The sequence below is a fragment of the Falco biarmicus genome, chromosome 5 (assembly GCF_023638135.1).
Source record: "Falco biarmicus isolate bFalBia1 chromosome 5, bFalBia1.pri, whole genome shotgun sequence".
Lineage (NCBI taxonomy): Eukaryota > Metazoa > Chordata > Aves > Falconiformes > Falconidae > Falco > Falco biarmicus.
In genome coordinates this window covers 58,232,884-58,247,086 of record NC_079292.1, presented here as the reverse complement: position 1 = coordinate 58,247,086, position 14,203 = coordinate 58,232,884, and the positions used below count along the sequence as shown (strand labels likewise).

General features: G+C 46.6%; 1 protein-coding gene across 2 annotated transcripts in view; it reads left to right on the top strand.

Annotated features, from left to right (window-relative positions):
- The window catches only part of CYTH4 (cytohesin 4), a 35,538-nt gene extending 22,722 nt beyond the window's left edge, over positions 1-12,816 (top strand). For both annotated transcript variants that reach the window (XR_008822148.1, XR_008822147.1), the window contains 2 exons: positions 9,757-9,779; positions 11,485-12,816. The gene's annotated coding sequence lies outside the window, so the exon portion shown is untranslated. The remainder of the gene's footprint in view (positions 1-9,756; positions 9,780-11,484) is intronic.
- Positions 12,817-14,203: the final 1,387 nt, after the last annotated feature.

The following is a 14,203-nucleotide window of genomic DNA, read 5'->3' as shown; positions in this document are numbered from 1 at the left end:
CCCACTGCCTCTCCTTGCCTTCTTGCAGATGGGCCCTGGCAAAATGGTCTGTAAGGGAAGAAAGGAGATTGCAGAAGACCAGAGAAGGGCAGTCCCTGTAGGGCTGGACAGCAATCAGTGTGCAGGGAGAAGGAGGCATGACAGACTGCAGTGAGGTCCACTCCTGCCCCATGGGGGCTACACTAGTGGAAACACAGCCCTTCACCTGGGACAGAATTTGAGGAAGGGCTGTGGTGGCTATGTTAAGGGACATTGCAAGGTGAGGCATTTAACAGTCCCCTCTTCCTTCCGAGGTACTAGGCTGACCTTAAGGGACCTACAGAAAAGACATTTTGTGCTGCCTCTTTAACTATGGTGGGTGACAGCAAGGTTCCTGGGGTTGGCTGAAGAGGTGGTGATTTGTGCAATTAATGTCTAATCAGTTCTATGAATATTTATTGCTAGTCAGCAAGCTCCTGAGTGACAGTGAAGCCCCATCTGATTTGAATCCCATTCACAGGTAAACCAGAGCCTCCTTTGGGGTTCACGGACTTTCCACTGGGGCAAAAGTATAACTGTCCTGGTGCACATGGGAGGCACATGTGTAATGTGCACGCAGAAAATTGTATTCAATCCTTCTTGGGGGGAGAAAAAACTGAGGTTTTAAAATTGATGTGTTCAGAAGAGACACCTTGAAATAGTCTGATACATTAACAAGCTTAACCCATGGCTGAGTTTGAGCTTGTTTCTTTGTTGGAGTTTTTGTGTGTGTGTGTGCTCTTTCATTTATCTTCTATTGCAAGATGGGAGAGAAAATAAAAGGGAGAGGAATATAAACTCCTGAAACTGTTTGAAAAGTTACATAACAGTCAGGAATTTCTTGAAGCTTGTAATTGACCCTTCCCCCAATGTGGCATAAAGTGTGCATAAAGCTAGTATCTCATTTCCTCAAGAAATAGTATTTTGGGGACTCTCTGTCATCATCAGAAATGTGACGCTTCTCAACTTTGCCCAAATTCATGCTCCTTTCCAAAATCCCCCATTCACACCCTTTACTTCACTCCTGCTCTAATCCTTTCACCTCACATCTGTCTCTGGCTTCTCTTTCCCATCCTTCTGCCCTCTGTGCTTTGCTCATTCCTCTCCACAAACTTGCCATTGTCATCTCACCTGCAACAAATCCCCCTTTTCTTTTTCCTGATGGGGGATGCTGCCTTTCCTGCCCTCCTGCTCCCTGGACAGACTCAGTCTGCTTTGGCAGAGCTCTGGGAAAACACCCTATTATTGGTGGAAAGTGAGTTGTTAAACCTCTCTTCAGCTCCTGCTGCTCACCTGCAGCTTAAGTTTGTGCTGGCAATGCTCCCAAAAGCCTGTTATTACCTAAATGAAAAAGATACACAGCCCTCCCTGAGAACGAAGAGACACAGATAACAGTGATTTGCCAGTTGCCTGCTGCCTTTTGACTGGTAAAAACACCCCAAATTCCAGCAGGGCTTCCAGGACCAGCCCTCAGTGGAGGGAGAGGGACAGAGACAGCTTTGCATGTTTTCATTTTCTGCACAGAAAGGATCCTGTGGCTTTTGGTGGCAGGGTGAGGTAAGATCTTCTGAATTTGCACCACATATATCCCTTTCCTCTCATGTGATTATGCTTGGCCTTGAGAAGATACAGGACTGGGAAAATACAAAATGGGGAGCCAATAATAGACCCAGAATAAACAGCAAGCTATCAGGGGAAGGAAGAGAAGGGAGGGTTGGCAAGCCTGAAATCATGATCATGGTGTACAAGGGCTCTGTTGTGCAGAGCTCTGTTTTCCATGCTGCAGCCCTTGACTTTCCTCACCAGCTGCGCTACTGTGCTCTGGAGCTGTGATTTCAATATCCAGGAGCTAATGGGCTGCTTGGCCTCCACGCCAGAGGGCATTCAGCAGGAGAAAGTGCTTCACACACAAAGAGGCTAGAGGGACTTTCAGGGAAGCAGTGGAAAGGGAGAGGGGGGAGCAAGCAGCTCAGAGCCATGTGCTATGGGGAAGAAGTGCACTGAGAGGTTCCTGGAAATGCCAGCTGGCCCTAAACCCCAGACATGCACAGCTTTACCTCTCATGGCTTTGTGTCCCTATAGCGATGCCTTTACTCTGATGCAGTTCATGTAATGGTAGACAACACATTGGTGTGTGTAGACAGCCAGAAGTTAACCAATGGTAGACAACCAGTAATGAGTGGTGTCCCTATCCTGGTACCAATATTCTTTAATATCTTCATTAATGTCATAGACAGTGGGATTGAGTACACCTGCAGCAAGTTGCTGGATGACAACAAGCTGAGTGGTGCAGCTGACATGCTAGTGGGAAGGGATGCCATCCAGCGGGACCTTGACAGGCTTGAGAAGTGGCCCCATGTAAGCATCATGAATTTCAGCAAGGCCAAGTGCAAGGTCTTGTACCTGGGTTGCAGCAAACCCAAATAACAATACAGACTGGGTAAATGGTTTAAGAACCACACTGCAGAGAAGGACTTGGTGATACTGGTGGATGAAAAGTTGAACATGAGCTGGCAATGTGACCTTGCAGCCCAGGAAGCCAATCGTATCCTGGGCTGCATAAAAAGAAGAGTGGCCAGCAGGCTGGGGGAGCTGATTCTGCCTCTCTGCTCTTGTGAGACCTCACCTGCAGTGTCCAGCTCTGTGGCCCTGAGCACAAGAAGGACACGGACCCATTCAAGTGGGTCCAGAGGAGGCCCACAAAAATGGTCAAAGGGCTGGAACACCTCTGCTATGAAGAAAGGTTGAGAGAGTTGTGGCTGCTCAGCCTGGAGAAGGCTCTGGGGAGACCTAATTGCAGCCTTTCAATACTTAAAGGGGGTTTATAAGAAAGACCGAGAAAGACTTTTTACCAAGGCCTGCAGTGACAGGACAAGGGGCAGTAGTTTTACACTGAAAGAGGGTAGATTCAGATTGGACATAAGGAAGAAGGTTTTTTACAATGAGGGTGGTGAGACATTGGCACAGGTTGCCCAAAGAAATTGTGAAGAGTCCATCACTAGAAGTGTTCAAGATCAGGTTGGACAGGGCTTTGAGCAACCTGAACTAGTGAAAGATGTCCCTGTGCATGGCAGGGAGGGTGGACCAGATGATCTTTAAAGGTCACTCCCAATCCAAACCATTCTATGATTCTCTGAATACATGCATATACATACACAGTCTTTCCACTACAGCACCTTCTTATATCCATTTACCATTCAACCACATCTCACCTTTCCCAAGCTAGACCAAAATATCACCAATTTCCCTAAACATAAGACTGGAATTCAAAAAAATCACAAGATTTTTTTTGAATGTCCAAGAGACACTTGCCTAGTTGTATTTTGAGGATATTTTGTCCCTCTGGAGAAAAGAAAGAAATTTGCTTCCCTCCTTCCTTTTTGTGTTTGATATGAGAATTGAAATTGTCTTTTGATTCCCCTGACTCTAGGTGCTGAGGCTTTCAGGAAATTACTAAGTATCATGATGCTTAGGACAAAATGGTGAGAATCTGCATAATTTCCATGCACTCCTTTCATCAGGCTGTAAGGTGTGCTCTTACACTCCATCTCCTCCTAAATGCTTGCCCTCCTGTGTTCCCCAGCACCTGAGCATAACATCTATGTACCCCCTGCAACTCTGCTTAGTCCTTTTCAATCACACACAGAAAATACCTTTTTGTTTTATTTTTTTAAGGAAGGCAGATATTCATCTTGCCACAGGGAAAGATACAGAGCCTCTTCCCAGCTTTCCCACAGACACCTCCATGATTCCCAGCTTTGCTCCAGACTCCTCCATGATGCCTTCTCATGCCTGTTTCCCAAATTCATCAAGGAAGCAGATGTAGCATGTACCCTTAGGACAACCAAGAACTCAGAAAGTATTAAAAAGTGTTCACCATGCTGTTAAAAGACCCTGTGTCATTCAGTCTGATCAGGAGAAAGCAAGGCTACCATTTTCACAACAAATCCCTGCACTTCTGCAGCCCACAGCTCAACCTGCTTCTGAAAACCCTCCAGCCCTTCAGCTGTGGGATACTGTCCAGCTACGCTGTTATGCTCCGGGCAGCTCCCCTCCTTCCAGAGCCAGGCTTGTTGGCCTGAGCAGCCAACACCCAAAGCTGTAGGTGAAACCACAAGATTCCGGTAACCTTCAGCAAACCCATGGGGTCTTTGCTGTAGAGGAGGAAGGAGAGGAAGAAAACCTTTGTCTTCTAGGCAGGTTTGGGAGCTACTGCATATTTCCTCTCCCCTTCCCAGAGCAGGCAGACTGCCTCTGTGAGCTGGGAATTGCTAAGAGATTGAAAACCTGTTGCTGTGAATTTCAGAGATGCCTGGCAGGGGCAGCTGGAGCAACGAAGGGATCAGTGTATTAAACGCACCATAGAAAAGCCATAATGGGATTTTACATGCTGCTGCGACCAGAATACCCAAACCAGCTCAGCATCTTGCCTCATCGGGCATGTTTTCAATACCTCTTTCTTGCTCCAGTCCCTCTCCCTCTACCTGTAGTTCATGTCCCAGCCCTAAGGCTTCAAAAGAATGTCTATTTGTAGAGGAGGAAGGGAGGCTTTACCCCTCAGACTCACCCAAGTCTCATAGCCTTGTTGGCTTCTTCCTCTGTTCCTTTTAGGAATGTGATAAACATCATTTATAGGCGGGAATATGTCAGCAGCGAAGGGGAGAGAGCAGAATTGCTCCCTAGGAAGAAAGAGGAAGAAAGTGAGCTTCTGGGGAGGTGGGTCATGTATGTGGAAAGGAGGCTTGGGAAGAGGCAGGTCAAATGACAAATGTGACATGAACGAAGAGCACAGAGGAAAACTGGGAGGATGGGTGCTCAGGGAAAAAGCTGGGAAGGGTTTGGGGGAGGAATGCCTTCCGAATAAGGAGAGTGTGGAAAGGGGTCCAGGAGGAAGTACGTAGGGGATGGAGCTGTGACAGGGCAGGCACTGGGTCTGAACAGAGGTTTGCAGTCTGTGGCCAGGGGAGTGCAGGGGTGTGTGTATGCATTTAGAGGGGGATATCTGCAAAACAGTCTGGGTAAATTTCTCTTACAAAAAGCCACTTTGTAATCAGGAAGCTGGGATTTGCTCTGCTGGTTCTGCCTCCCCTCTGCAAACCATTTAAGAGAGTTCATCTTGTTAAATCCTCTGCCCTGGAGGAGATGAGGAGGTCAGGTGCCTTCTGGGGGATAGACACTTAGCAAAACTGTTTCCCTACTGCGCAGAGAGACCCTAATCCCCGTGCCTCCTTCCCCTGTTCAGTCTGTAATACCTAGAAGGAAGAAAACAAGATGAGAAATAAGGGCTGATGTAAGAGTGAACCCTCCTTCCATCTTGCATGACACTCCAAGGCTGTGTGCATTCACCCTAGACTGACTATGCCACCTGACCAGCTCTGCAGCTGCCCAGAAGAGATGAGGTCTAGGAAGACCTGGGGCTCCCTCCCAAAGCCTGTGGCCTGGTTAGCTCACAGGCACCCAAATCTGTTTGTGAGACCCAGACTTTGCAGCAGGGGGAACATAGAGGGCAAATGCCCAAGATCCCTATGCATCAGGGAGACAAGAAGTAGTGGCAGGGCTTGCACAACTGAGGACAAGCCTGATTAATACATCTCTTTCTGTCTTACTCTCTCAGTGTGTTTTGGTTCAGGAGACGTCAGGCACTGCAGGTGTATCTGTCCCACAGAGCTGACTTTGGGGTGCAGCTCAGGGGTTGGGGAGCATGCTTAGACCTGGAGTATGGGTCTGCTTAGAGCCCAGGATGGAAAAGAGGAATGCGGACAAGAGTAGAACCAAAAGAGATTAGCAAGGATAAACAAATGAAGGAAAAAGTGAAAAGAAAGCAGGTAGTTCCTCAGAGAGAGGCACCAGGGCAGCCTGTGTTCACATTTATCCAGTGGTGTTGCTGTGGACTCTCCCCTTGCCTGATCATTTTAGCCTGAACATGTAGTGGCCATTCATCAGAGCATAGAGTATGAGGCAGGAGGAAATCACTTCATTATCGAGAGGTTTTGACTGCCAGGAGGAACTAGGGCCCAACAGCCCCTTCAGAAACACTCTTAAAATTTTGAGAAAAGGATTTTTCACTCCTTTACCTCTTGAGCACCTGAAGGCCAAGACTTCACCTTGAATTAGAGGCAATGAATTCACCTGTGAAGAGCTGAGCTTCAAACCTCCCGGTGTTGCTGGGGGTTAGCTATTTCAACTTTACCTTTTCCTTATGTTGCCTTTATAAAGTGGGACATTATACTGGAGTAACCCTTTCATTTCTCCCTGGGTTGCCTCATCTACTGAGCTGCAGGCTCTTTGGGGTAAGGCAGGTGCTACAGCCGCAGTGCCTGCGTGCAATGACCCTGCTATTCTTGTTGGGGCTTCTGGGGATAACCCTAATACACATACCTGAGAGGGTGGACTGCAGACTCACATATATCTTCTTTATCATAATGACAGTCACAATTTGATTCATTTTCTGGAGAACCTGACTCCTACTCATAAGTACTTTCCTTCCTATTTCCCCCTTGTGTTTCCACTCTTCTGAGATTTTGCCCACTCCCTCTTTCTGTGATTACTCCTTACCTCTCTCCTAAGTGTGTGCTTGTGCTTGGCTGGCTCCTGGCCAGTGTGGCTCTCCTTCACTGCGATGAGAAGGTAGGCAGGGACAGTAGGAAGGAACTGTCAGGCTGCCTCTGGGGACCCTCTCTGCCACACTGATTTGGTTTATCTGACATCAAGATGTATGCCCCAAAGCCCATCTGACCCCAGGGCCTGGCCATTGTGACAGAGTTGGAACTAGCCTCCATCCCTCTCCAGCCCCCTCAACCCAACATACAAGCCTGAGTGGAAGTGAAAGAGATGTGAATAAGGGATGATTTGTTGGTGTCAACAACTTAGTAATTTGGAGTATTTAGGGTGGCCACCTCTGACACAGTGGGCATTAGCACAAGGCAGATGTGAAACATTTCTGTGCACACTGTTCCTTTCTAGCCCAGCAGAAGCCAGGAAGGTACCTGAAGGTTTGCTCTTCAGCTGTGAGTAAGCTTGCAAGGAAAACCGCATTGCTTGGGTCACTGACAACTTGGCTGGCCAGAGCCCCAGGGCCAACGCTCCCCAGCTGGCTGGGTAACAAGATCATCCATCTCCAGTGCTGGCAGCGTGGAAGCCAGCCACTTGGCAAAAACATGGATCAAATCGTAACACAGCCAAGGAAAACCTGGGAGGGAGGTAACTCTGTCAAGCCAGGCTGTGGTTGCTTAGCAGTAGAAGGACAAATCTCAGTTGGATCTCTTCTTTGGCACCCTGGAGGGTAACACCTGGGTATGAATAGATGAGGGTGAAACCTAGTGTCACTAAGAGCAGGAGAGCATTGGGGCATCATACTTACACCTTCATTAACCTTCCCTCCCAGCACCCAAATCAGACATCAGTTGTCCCCACCTCTATGCCAAAAAACCCTACCACGTATACAAGGGGAGGGCAGAGCAGATTAAGGGGAGTGGATGGAACTAGTAAAGGGTACATTGCTCCACTTCTCCCTAAATGCTCTTTTCTTTCCCTTTTTCCTTTTGGTACCCCATGTGCAGTGGTCTCCCATCTGCTTAGTGAGGAAAGGCAGGTGAATCCCTTCCTTTCACCATCTCTTCCAGAAGGTCTCTAAGGGCTGGGGAAAGACAGTATCTCATTTGCCAGTACTCTGCCACAGAGCAGAGAGGCAAGTCATACCTGGCTGAGGATGGTACTGCCACCAGAACAGGCTGGAAAGACCCAAACCCCAGGACTCCAGCCAGCAGTCAGCCACTCCTGCCATGTCTCCACCTCACTCCACTCCATGGGGAAGTGGGATATCCCTCTTTTCCTTTGAGGGATGAACATGTCCCCCTTTGTGCTTCTCGAGGAAAAGGCACCATTGGGCACAGAGGAGGAGAGCAGATCTGTATGGGTGTTAGAGAATGGCTTCTCACCTGGAAATACACCTGCTGTTAGCAAGGAGCACTGCATAGGATTGTCATCATGAGATGTGGAGTCACAGGAGTAAGGTCCCTGACAAGAGAAAAGGGCAACCCCGTACTCAGCACGTACATTCTGTTGGCCCTAATTTCTCCTCTGCTCTGGGCTCTGTGTGCCAGGATGAGATGCATCAGGAGAGGTACCATTTTGCTAAATCTTGAAGCTGACACTTCTAATATCCATTAGTGTTGCTACTCTGCCAGAGAGCATTAGCTGAGATACACGGACTGTTCCCTTCCTGATCTCTAGCCTCAGCCCCTACCATCCCTCCTTTTGTCACCTCAGCTCAGCCTGACTGCTGTTCCCTGTACTGGCAACAGCACCTATCTCAGGGTCAACTTCCCTGTTCAACAAATCTGTCACTGCCATCTTTCACTCTGCCCCTTTTCAAGGATTTTTGTATCTTGAGGAATGGGTCTCTCCACACAGTGCACATGGACCCACACCCAGATACGACCTAGCAAAGGACAGAAGGCAAGACTTTCTTCTGCCTCCAACAAGCACTAAATGGAGCAAAGGAATGAGGAAGTTTGAAATACAGACTCTGGCATTCCCTCTTGGCTGCATTGCACGGGTCAGCAGAATCCTCTGCCAAGATTTGTTTTTGAGGCACTGTGCAAATGAGTTATCAAAGCCATCCCTGCCATCCTTCCACTAGCTTGGACTACTGAGCATCCGAAAGCAGGACGGCCGGTGCTCCTCTGCAGGGCATGAACAGAGGTGAAGAGAGGGAGTAGGATTTGCCCTGGACGTCTGTGAGCAGGTTAGAAGGTGGGGCTGGCCCTCTATGCATTGGTCAAGCTGCCGTAGACTCAACGTGTTAATTACCAAACCTAAGTGGCCTGAAGAAGCTTATACTCAAAAAGTTAAATTCTACTTTCATTTACCCTAACAGGGGGGGATATAATGACCCTTGGCATTGGCTCTCCCTCAAACCAGGCATGAACCTCATACAGCAGATTACTGATTTGCACAAGCCACAGCCACGCTCAGGAGTGGGCTAACAATTAAAGTGTGGACAGCCTGAGAACAGTGCTCAGACTGTCCTGGATGTGTTTGATATAGATGTAACCCCAAAGGGCTGTGTTTACGGGCCTTCAGTCTTCTAAGCATTGAAGAGTCTTTGGGGAAAAAGGAAGGGAAGAGAAGGACAAGCAAGAGATGTGCTTTCTGCAAAAGACTTTCTGGGGAGATGATTTTAAATGACTCAGGCAAAGAAAGAGAATTATTTTAGGAGCACTGCAGTTTGTTCTGCACTGTTTGACTGTGCAGCTGTCAAACATCAGAGACAGGAGGAAGATTATATCAGAATTCCCATTTTGGCTGGGTGACTATGAGCAGCAATGCATGTGTGTAACCAAGAAATGTCAAAAGCTACCACAGACCCATGTGCCTTCACCCACAATCATTTTGATCTACTTCCTAATCTTGATATCAGGATCCATCTTTTTCCCTCCCACCCACAGAGGTTTAGAGAAAAGGAAAAACAAGGCAATAGTTACCCAGTACACGTAGCAAGTCAAGATCAGCACAGTATACTACAATCATTATGTTAACTCAGTGGGAAAGTATTGGGGAACACGTTTGTGAGCATGTGCTTAATGATGAAGAAAGGATTTGGTGGGAGTAAAATATGGTGTACTTATGTTTGTTTGTGTTCATAAAGAATAAATAGCCACCTGTTTGCAGTAAACCAAGCATAAACATGTTTCTGGTCACCCTGTAACTGACAGTTTTTTCTCCTCTTATTTTCAGGTGATACTGTCTTCATCAAACAGGTAAGAGGGGCATATATGGGTTTGTTATGGCTGGAGAGAAAGATGAATACCAATTGTCAGGGAGCAACAAGAGCAGGACTGCTCCATGAAAAAACCAAGGGTAACATAAGCATGTACAAGGCACTAACCCCACAGGCTGGGGTGAGATACCACACTACCTGAGCAGGGTTAGTGATAGCAACAAGATCTTGGGTAAACCAAGATGATGAAACAGATCTCAGATCCATTCAGGAGCAACACAACTACAATACACCAACAGTAGGTGCCTTGGCCTGAGCTCCAAGAGACCTCCGAGGCTGTAGGCAGAAGATGTGGGGAAAGCCACAGGTGAGACTGATCAGGCAGTTAAGGGTCGTTAGTGCACTCAGGGCCCTGACACTAATTAATACCACTCAATGTCATACTGTGAACATGTTTGTTACTGTAGTTGTGACTAGGATGGGTGGGTGTATATATATATAGTTATATTCTAGGGTGTGTTTATGATTAAGTTTGTATATGTACAATCTACCAGCATACTGGTATTAAGTTGTATGGCTACTGAATCCAAAGGGGGAAAAAAAAAAATGTAGCTGACAGAGCTGCTTCTGTCTATTCACCCACTAACCTGGTTTGGTCTCAAAAGTATGGGTGAGTTATTTTTACTTTTGCTATTGCTTCCAGTTCAGGTAAACTAATGATGGGAAAATCTTTTCAGAAAGACAAGTCTTAGCCTGAAGTTTGTTTAATTTCTTTGTCTCTGAACTGCTGTATTTGACTGAGTTTGAATCCAAGTGGCTGTCAATCATTTTACCTGGAGAAGTAGCAGAATGTGCATTTATGCTTGAGTTACCACTGTTTAGAAGGTCACTGGACAGCTTGTTAAAGAGTTTGTAGCTATACTAGAAAGTGGGAAAACCAGACTGGGTTTTCTTGCAGATAGTGAGATACTGTCTGTCTGGGAACCACTTTAATGGGATATACTAAGGAGCCCCTCACAGTGAGAAGGAGAGGAAATAAAAATTTCCTCTCTGTAGGTAAATGATACTGTTTTGTATCACATTGTCCCTGTGCAGATCAGAGGTAAAAGAAAGATGCAAACCCCAAAGAAAATAAATCAATAGGTGTTAAGGTACAGAGGCACGTGCAGAAGTCTGAAAGGACCATAGACACAGATGGAGAATTGATTGGAAGCTCAAATAAAGGAAATAAGTGTTCCTCAAAGCACCTAGACAGACAAAGTCTTTAAAAGGTGTTACTATGTAAAAATAATTCCATAGCAAAGCATGTGTGTGAAAACTCATTATTTCACACAGATCTCTTGGCATAACAAGTTGCTTTGGCAACTCCATCCCAGCCCCAACACAATGGCACCTCGAGGCTCTCTCTTGTGATGAGCCTTGCTTTCTGGCTCAGGCTGGGCCTAAGACCCCACGGCTGACTCGCACCACAAGCTTTCTTTCAGCATAGATCTCTTAGCAGCATACGTTTTGTTTTGGCTTCCCTGTTTTAGACCCACTCCAACCATATCCCTAGCTATTATCTTTATACCTTCTTTAATGGTTTTTATCCTCTTTATAGGATGTAACGGATTCTCACAGACAAGACTTTCAGCTGTGGTCTAAGTTAATCTTGAATCTTCTGATAGTTTGTTTTGGTTTTTGTTTTGAACATCTGAAACTGCAATTTGAGATCTCCATTTTCACCCTGTCTATTTTTTTTCAAGGCAGAAGCCAGCTATTGATCTTAGCAGAATGAGATAGTATTTGCAATGTCTCCTATCAACATAGTGTTCAGGCACCAGGCAGAAAAATCCCTGGGACTGCAAAAAAGCCTGGAACTGCTTCTGCTGCATATGGATATGCTAAAGTCCCCTGGGACAGGCCAGAAATTTTCCTCTCCCAAGCCACAGCCTGCTCAAGAACAGCATGTAAGTTCAGACCTGGAGTACAGAGGATGATGAGTAGAGTGAGAACTGTTGCTGTCTCGCCTCTTTGTCCTCTGGTTTTGTCCTTAGTACTGAGATTGTTGCAAGACCATCTCATTGTCTCTGTCCTCTTCCCTCACTCCACTCCTTACAACAGCACTCTTCTGACAGATTTTGATGGTGAGGTTGGAAGGAAAGACAGTTGGGTCTGGATTGCTTAAGGGTACTTGAGAGTGGCAGGACTTCATGCCCTATTGCCTACAAGCCAAGATCAGTGTTGGGGTACAAAGTGACACGTGAGAGATGTCTGGATACAGTGATGCAAAGAGAATGAGCAGATGACACAACAAGGAGGAGGCAGGAAGAGCTGTGGAGTCCTGCTAGCTCCCTGTGATGGTACTGGGTCAGGGTGTCACAACGGAGCCAGGCAGGAGCAAATGGGCAAAGCGGGATCTAGGCCTTTCTCTGAGAAAACCAAAGAAGAGCAAAATCACCAGACTGCAAGGCCTTTTCAGCAGATATGCCAGGCAAATCTCAGGACAAGGATGAGCTGCAGAACCAGGCATACCACTAAGAGCCTGATGCCTACTTAGGCACCTAAATTCCCATTGCATTGGAAGGGACTGTAACAGTGAATACTAGGGCCATTTGTCACTCCCTCACCCTGGTTTCTATGGGCTGGATTAGCACAGAGACAGACAGACAGAGCGAATGAAGCAGCTCTGAATTAATCTCCAGTTTAGCAACATGTTCTTTTTATCCTCGGGAAGGATTAGATAGTGCCTTGGTGCTGACCTCTAAGCTCTACCTGCTGCTCCTCCAGGCAGCCCAAGGTTGATTTGCCTTGGATTTGAGGCAACTGCTGTCAAGAATATAAAGCTCAAGAGGTGAGTAACAGGCCTTCTCCTGAGATATTTTTTTCTCCCAGCTACCCTGTCAGCTTCTGCAGCTTTAAACCCAATGAAGGAATGAGTAATTTTTTTCTAATGATTGAGAGAAGGTAGATAAGAGGTAGGTCTTCAAATTAAGAATCCAAGACTTGATTGCAGCTCTTATCATATTTTTCCATTTTTTCCCCCTTCTTCCGAATAGAAAATAAATTGCTTCAATAAATTACATCTTTAATCTGCATAGGGGACCAGCAGGCTGGGCTCTCCTTTTAATATGTTCTATTGCAAGATAATCAACCCCTTCCTTTCACTGCATGGAGCAAACTAATAGATTTTAAACAATTCCATTATTTGATGATTTCTCCCATTATTAATACAAATTGCCTCCACTCACTTTCAATTAGAGCATTTTCATTTTCTAATAAATCCCAATCAGGTTTTCTCAAACACCACCTAAACATGGGGAGATTACTGCACTTCCCATTTAAACCAAGAACCCATCAAACTCACATGCCTGCCTCCCTCTGTTTCTCATGACCTCCCTTCTTCCAAACTCTTCTTCCATTTTCCCCTCCTCTCTGTTCATTTTCTTATTTTCTTCCCATACTGCTTTCTCCTAAATCTAATTCTATGTCCCTGTCTCTGGTGGTGAAGTCAGTAAGGCCACCTACTAACACTATCGATTTGTGTTCTCCCCTGTTTCTCTGCCTGCATTCTCAAGAATAACACTGCTCACGACTGGTACAGATCCCCCCTCCACAAGGCCTCCTTTCTCTGTCCTAATGTATGAAAATGAGGAACTCTACTAACCTTCAGGTGAGGGTTGCCTCTGTCCCAATGGCAGCTCTGCCTGCAACATCGGCTGCAGTTCCATGCCTGAATGTTTGTGATGCAACCGTGCAAAGGCACCTGCTGTCTGAAAGCAGAACTTCTGTGGTCATTCAAAATGGAAGGAGTATCTAATCTGAGGCTAGTTGCAAAAAGGGCTGCAGGAGATTCTCTTGCCACTGTAACCATGACTCTGTTGATCGTGCCCAGCTGCCTGCTCTCCTGCATGGGCTTTTGGCCAGACACCTTGGCTCTGGAGGTTTTCACTCACCTTTTTGAGTTGCTAACCACAGAGGTTAGCCCAGCCTTGAACACTGATGTGCTGTTGCTAGACACCACGCTTATTTCTTTGTTGGCTGTCTCCAGCAGCACCAAGAGACCACCATTCAAAGGAGGCAGGGAGGAGCTCAGTGCATGCAATAGCACCCCATCCACAAGGCTGGGACCCTGGGGGTAGTGGAGGGAGAGGCAGCATCACCACCATGGTCTTAAAGCTGAAAAGCTAAAGGAGAAGCATGTGGTTTGCCCTACAGGTCTATGACAGAGCCAAGATCTCCCAAATCCCACAGGGCTGTGATGCTGCTTAATGGGAAGATCTTTTGTTGTTGGTGTTGTTGGAGGTGAGGATTGTGGTGTTTGAGGTTTTCAGGGTGCAGTGGGGGTGTGCTGTGTAAAGGCCCTGAGACAAACATAAAGGACACTAAGTGTCTGTGTGAAAGAGGCTTGAGAGGGTGCACCAAGACATAACGACACAGTAAAAATATAAGAATGGCTGTCTCAGGGTGGATCATGCTTAAAAA